This window comes from Cucurbita maxima, unplaced genomic scaffold, assembly GCF_002738345.1.
Source record: "Cucurbita maxima cultivar Rimu unplaced genomic scaffold, Cmax_1.0 Cma_Scf00036, whole genome shotgun sequence".
NCBI classification, from domain to species: domain Eukaryota; kingdom Viridiplantae; phylum Streptophyta; class Magnoliopsida; order Cucurbitales; family Cucurbitaceae; genus Cucurbita; species Cucurbita maxima.
Window position 1 is genome coordinate 1,898,688 of NW_019272052.1, and position 7,061 is coordinate 1,905,748.

Consider the following 7,061-nt stretch of genomic DNA (forward strand, 5'->3'; position numbering starts at 1 on the left):
TTTTTTTTTTTTTTTTTTTTTTTTTTTTTTTTCATTTAATGCTTCACTTTTTGCTCTTTTTCACCATTCCATTCCCTTTCAAAGCCTTCATCATTTCCACCTTACCTTTTTAATACAACCAAAACGCTATGATTTCAATTATTTATGGATCTGATCGAAACACGTCTATTTTTTCATTGATTGATGTATATTATATGTCAAATCATTTGTTTTCGTTCTTAAAAATGTATATCAATCAGATGAACGGTTCATAACAGTGATATTGTTCAAACCCAGAAGAGCAGAGTTAACCCTAATACAATTATTAGTGAATATAACAAGAGACCAAAACGAGAAATAACGTTTTTTCCCTAAAACGTCTCAATAATTGTTACGGCCCAAACCCACCGTTAGTAGGTATTATCCGTTTTAACCCACATCGCCATCAACCCTACTGATTTAAAACGCGTGTGTTAGAAAGAGACCTCCACACTTTTATAAGAAATGCTTCGTTCCCTTCTCTAACCGATGAGGGCCAGTGTCCATGCTGGCACATGTCCTGTGTCTGGCTCTAATACCATTTGTAGCAGCCCAAACCCACCGCTAGTAGATATTGTCTGCTTTGGCTCGTTACATATCATCGTCAGCCTCACGGTTTTAAAACACGTATGCTACAGAGAGGTTTCCACACCCTTATAAGGAATGTTTTGTTCCCTTCTTTAATCGATGTGGGATATCACAATCCACCCCCTTGAAGGCCAAGCGTTCCCATTGGCACATTGTCTGGTGTCCAACTCTGATACCATTTGTAACAGCTCAAACATACCAATAGTAGATATTATCCTTGGCCCGTTACGTATCGTTGTCAAACCCACAGTTTTAAAACACGTATGCTAGAGAGAGGTTTCCACACCCTCATCCTCCTCCAACCGATGTGGGATCTCACTATAACACTCGTTACTCGATAACTATAAGTTTGATTTCTAAACTTTCGATTCTTTTTTTTTATTATTATTATGGGTTTTTAAAAAAATAAATAAATAATTTGGAGGAAGATTAATTCCAATACTTAACAAAATGCTTTAATTTTCCCACTAAAAATCATCTTTTTTAGGTGAACCTTAAAGCCCACATTTAATTATTACTAACCACTAAACTAAATTTTAATTAATTGATATCATTAATCACACATAAAACTTTAGATTATAAATTTTAATGTGACGGTGATTAATTAATTACTTAATCTTTTTGGCTTTATTTAATTAATCCCTGGAAAAAAGGGGCTTTAAATTATCCAATCTAATTTATTTTATTTTATTTTTTATATTGTTATTGCTTTATTAGTTCATAATTAATCGAATAATATTTTTAATTATTTAAATTGAAATGTAGAATCAAATATTAAATTGATTTTTAATGAAAAAATTAAAAATATTATAATAATTTTAAATAATAAAACTATGTATTTTAATTGGTACTATAATCACGAGTAGATTAATAAATTTAAGTTGATTTGATGTATTAGTTTGTCTATTATTGGTCCTAAAGTTGGGGTGGCATTGTCACATATTTATTATGTACTTTAGTCAATGATAATGACACGAACCTACAAACCCGTTATTATTATTAGGGGAAAAATTCAATTTATACCCGAACGACTTCAATTTAAACTATAAATGTTACGATTGAATCAATTTAGACCGTAAGGTATTAGTTTATAACTGTTTTTTATGAGTGTTCACGTGATCAAATGACTCGAACAAATCAGACTACCCAATCCAACCCTTACAATTTGGTTTGTAGGTTTGTCGGGTCAACTTGACCAACATGAAAATTGGGTTTCATTACCTAACTGAATTCTACCCTATTCTTAAGATTGCTATGGAAATTATGAATATTTGACATTTTTAACAGATGTTAACGATGCATTGTGACTTGTAAATGTTATGTGAGATGTATTGTGGATAAATATGATTTTTAAAATAATAATTTTAAAAAAATGAATAATCTCGACGACCCAACCTAATATGTATTGTGGTTGGGTTGGGTTGTAAGTCATGTTCGAATCATTTGAGTCATCAATGCAAACCAACTCGAAATTTCGAACTCATGTGGGTCTCTACCATTGATTTCATTAAAATTCAACTGAGAATCACCTAAATAAAATTATTATTCTTGCTATAAAAAAAAGTGTTTTTGGGGTCAATTGATTTAGAATTTTCTTCAGGTTCTAATATTATTATAGAATCATTTATTTTAACAAATAAATTCACGTAACCTGAAATAGAAAGGTCGAGTCTATATCAAACGTATTAAGATTATTTATTAGACAAGAAATCCTAAATTTATTAGGTCAAAACCTAAATTTTTAAAACTCGATCATTTTTAGCCTCTGGGCGCTTATCGGTCGTTATAGGAGTGAGAAGATTCGAATCTTTGACCTCTTGTATTAGATCGGGTACATACCTAAACCAGTCGAGCAATGCTTTTATTTGACATATCTTACCTAGTTGAGCTAAACTCGATTTACGAGTAGAGAATATTATACGAGATGCGTTATTCCAATAATACCCTTTAGGAGGGAGAGTGTGAAAGAGAGTTGAGATGAGAAAATCAAAACATACTTTTTTAAGTCAGAAAAAAGAATAGGTTTGGCTTTGGCATTCAGCATTGCATGGTGACCCACACACGCAACCCTCGTGAAAAAATAAATTAAATTAAATTAATTTTTAAAAAAGTATTTTAATTTCTTTTTTCTTTTTCTTTTTCTTTTTTGTTTGCTTTGTGTGTACTCTCCAAGCCAAGCATGCATTTCTTCTCACCTTCCTTCCCTTTTCATCCTTGTCTTCTTCTTCAACCACTTTCTTTGTTTCTCCCTAATTTATAACATTACCCTACTTTTTATCATGCTGTCAATTTCGCATCTTTTTTCGGTTCAAAAAAAATCACTTTTGACTTGTAAACGTATCGGGTTCTAAATTGTTCAATGTAGGAGGAGTACGTGTGATGTCTGTGTAAATGAGAGGTACGTGAATGAACCGAACGATCTTAAGGATAGTATGGTTGAAAAAAGCTTAAAAGAACTGAAGTTACTGTCTATATCAGCATGGTGGTTCGTGGACCTTTATTTTTGGTAACTCAATTGAGAATTTTCGTAGGAAGAACGTGAGTGTGGATAAAATATGCTGAAATGACCCGCGTTGGTTTATGGAAATATTAGTCTTTCACTCTTAGAATTGACGAGTGGGTAGCATGGTCATGTTACAGGAATTGCTGGAGAATGTCAGGGTAGCATTCACTGTTAAAAATGGTAAGTGGGTAACGTGATCATGTCTCAAGGGATTAGGAGGATGTCAAAGCAATGAGGTATAGTATTCACTATTAGACACAACAAGTGGGTAGCATAGTCATGTTACAGAAGTTGCAGGAGAACGTTCGGACGATGAGGTGTAGTATTCACGGTTAGAAACAACAAGTGGGTAACGTGATCATGTCTCAGTAGATGTAGGAGGATGTCAGAGCAATGAGGTATAGAATTCACTATTAGACACAACAAGTGGGTAGCATAGTCATGTTACAAAAGTTGCAGGAGAATGTCAGGGCAATGAGGTATAGTATTCACAGTTAGAAACGACAAGTAGGTAATGTCATCATGTTGTAGAGGATGTCAGGACAATGAAGTATAATATTCACTGTTAGAAACGACAAGTGGGTAACGTGATCATGTTTTAGGGAATGTTGGGACAATGAAGTTTAGTATGCACTATTAGAAGTGATAAGTAAATGACGTAGGGAAATGTCGGGGCAATGAAGTGTCATCTCTGAATTCCAAATCCTAATTTAAATCTCGAACATATAGCATTACAAGCCGTGAGAGCGTAATTACCTTATGTCTATCGATATTGATATCTAAATCTCTTTCAAACCCATTTCAAGGTTTAGACAATATTTGGACGGAGATAATCATGGAGGATGGAAACCCATTTCAAACAATGTGGAAAAATGGAATTGGTCGGTTTGGGTCTGACCGACAGCCGGACCGACCGGATTTCCAACAATACCATAACAAACCAACTTTTTTGAACGTTGACCGACCACTCACTGTTTTGTTCAGAGGGGTAGTTTCGGAATTAAAATTATCCATACGTCGGATCCGATGACGGAGTAAATTCCTCCGGCATGGACGTCATTTATACATGGCTAACTTAGTCATTGGGCTTTGGAATCCTAAAGGCCCATATTTATATTAACAAGGCCCAGAAAAGGTCTATTGGGCTTTATCAAAGCCCTTCAATGAATTATTATTATTATTATTTTAATTCTACCTCTTTAATAATCAACCTTTTAAACTATTTTTATTTTTTTAAAATTGTCATAAATGATCAATTTCTCCTATTAATATATATATATATATACACGAGTCTATGAAGATGATAATGTGACGGGTCGATCGCCCATATATAAACGTCGAGCTAGTTGATGTATCGTACAAAATAAGTTAAAAGAGAACTCCACCCGAGAAAAAAATAATAAAAAATATTTTTTTAATAACAATATTATACTAATTTTTAAATAAAATAAATTATATAGATGAAGACAAGGCAATGAGAGTGAGCATGGGAGACCATAGACATTATTAAAAAAAAAAAAAACCAACATTTAACTCTATCCATTCCCATACCTAATGCCCAATCTACGAACAACCCATATTAATAAAAACTCTCCACAATTCAATGTTCTTGTCCACTTTTTTTTTTTTTTTTAATAATATTTAACGTGCAATGAATCAGACTGGAAAGTTTCTGTTTTAACTGAGAATGAAGAGAAATGAGATATAAATAAAATCAGGGGAGATTACATTCCTGATCTCAGTGCCCGACCTTGTCCTTATGTTTAAACGTGCACACAACTAGCTTCTTCTTCTTATTATTAAATATTAGTTTCTTCGTTAAATTTGTAATTTAAAAAAATTATTTGAAATAAAAAATTAAAGTATATATTAAAAAAATAGAAAAAAGTTTCTTACCAAGAACTCGATACTTGCAAATTTTTTTGTAAAAAATTTTCAACCGATCCTCGTGAAAAGTAAACACATTTTATTTTTTTTTAATTATTTATATATATATATATATATATATTTTGTAAATGTGAGGAAAGAAATAGGAAGATATTTTCACAATTTCCTAATTAATATTTAAAAATATAACTTTTTTTTTTTTTTTTTTTTGCTTAGTGTACAAGTCCGACATGTAGTTTTAAAATACAGTTATTTATTCAGTTAAACGAGGAAAATCAATTAAAAGTCGGCGTTTAGAACCGCGGCACAGGTGAAAAGATTCTGATCTAACGGCTCATATTTAATAGCAATATTTTTCCTTGCCTTTTTTAAAACAAAAAATAAATAAATAAGTTGAATGATGTCTTGTCGTGTAGTCGGTGCAGCTTCTTAGAACTTGCGGTAAGAAAGGAGGAAACCATAGGTCACGAGTCCTCGTTCAATTCAAATCTCTATCTCGTCTATGTTCGTATTAATATTTCACGTAATTTAATCGATTAGATGCGCTATACAATTTTTTTTTTTTTGTTGCACATGTCAACGATGGGCACATTGGTGTGACATCGGTAATAATATTTATCTAATAAATATTAAAAATTCGAATCAACTACTTTCGAATCGTTGAATTTTTATTTTTATTTTTTTGCTTAGTTTGACAGGTGTTGGAATGGAGGATCAAATTATCGACATTTTAATCAACATAGATGTCATATTTGATTATGTGGCGGTATACTGTGAGATCTCACATCGGTTAGGGAGGAGAACGAAACACCATTCATAAGGGTGTGGAAACATTTCCATAGCATACGCAGTGAAAAGCCCAAAGAGGACAATATTTACTAGTAGTGGGCTTGGACCATTACAAATAATATCAGAGCTACACCAGGCGATGTGCCAACAAGGAGGCTGTTTCCCGAGGAGGGGTAGACACGAGCCGGTGTGCTAGTTAGGACGTTGGGCCTTGAAGATGAGTGAATTGTGAGATTCCACATCGGTTGGAGAAGAGAACGAAAGGGAAACCTGAAAGGAAAAGTCAAAATAGGACAATATATGTTAGCGGTGAGCTTGAGTCGTTACATATACGTTGTAGGAGATGTTCTTATGATTCGATAACCCAAAGGATTCAAACAATCCAACCCAAACTGTAAGAATCGAGTTGGGTTGAATTTGGTTCATGGATTGAAACTTCTTCGGTAAGGTCAACCCGACCAATTCGAAAATAGAGTTCACAGTCCAACCTTATCATACTTTTAAACTTATCATGAAGATTAAGAACAATTAATATTCGCAACCGATGTTAATGATATGTTATGATTCGTAAATTTTCATTAAAAAAAATAAAATAATAAATGAAAAGGGAAATAAAAGAAAAAGAAAACCGCACACGTATACAGAAAAAGATCGTGGTCCTACTCCTTGCCATTAATATTTTAAAGTTATTAATTTGTTTTTTTTAAATTTAACTTTAATTTACTTTTAATAAATAATAACACAGTTTTTTAAATAAAGAAAATATATATTTTAAAAAGTAAAAAACTAAAATTAATATAAAATAATAAGGTTAAATTCAAATTCCAAACTTAAAAAGTTTAATTTACAAAATAATCCTTATTAAATAATTAACTTAAACCTCCTCATAAATTATAAAACATTTATTTATTTATTTTTAAATATTTAATTAAAATTTATTATTTAAGAGGAATTACCTTACAAAATAATTTAAAAGATTTAAAAGAATTTTTAGTGAATAAGTAATAAAATAATAATTACGAAATTAAATTTTAACGAAAAAATTCGAATTAGTCACTTTTAAAAGTTTAATATAATTGGTCAAAATTATTGAGAAAAAATTTAATTTTTTTTTTAATTTAAAGGATAATATAAAATTGGGGAGAAAAATAATAATTAAAAGAAAATAGAACAAGCACCGCTTGTTGCTAATGTACCCGGTGGCGCTTAATAATTGCCTCCAATCACTGATATCAGCTTCAAACTGGGCCCCACAAAAAAAAAAAAAAAAAAAAAA

At 31.6% G+C, this 7,061-nt stretch overlaps 1 protein-coding gene across 2 annotated transcripts in view; it reads left to right on the plus strand.

Moving 5' to 3' along the window:
* LOC111468476 (WD-40 repeat-containing protein MSI2-like) overlaps positions 1-7,061 on the plus strand; it is a 15,009-nt gene that overhangs the window by 1,119 nt on the left and 6,829 nt on the right. The gene's annotated exons all lie outside the window — the stretch shown is intronic.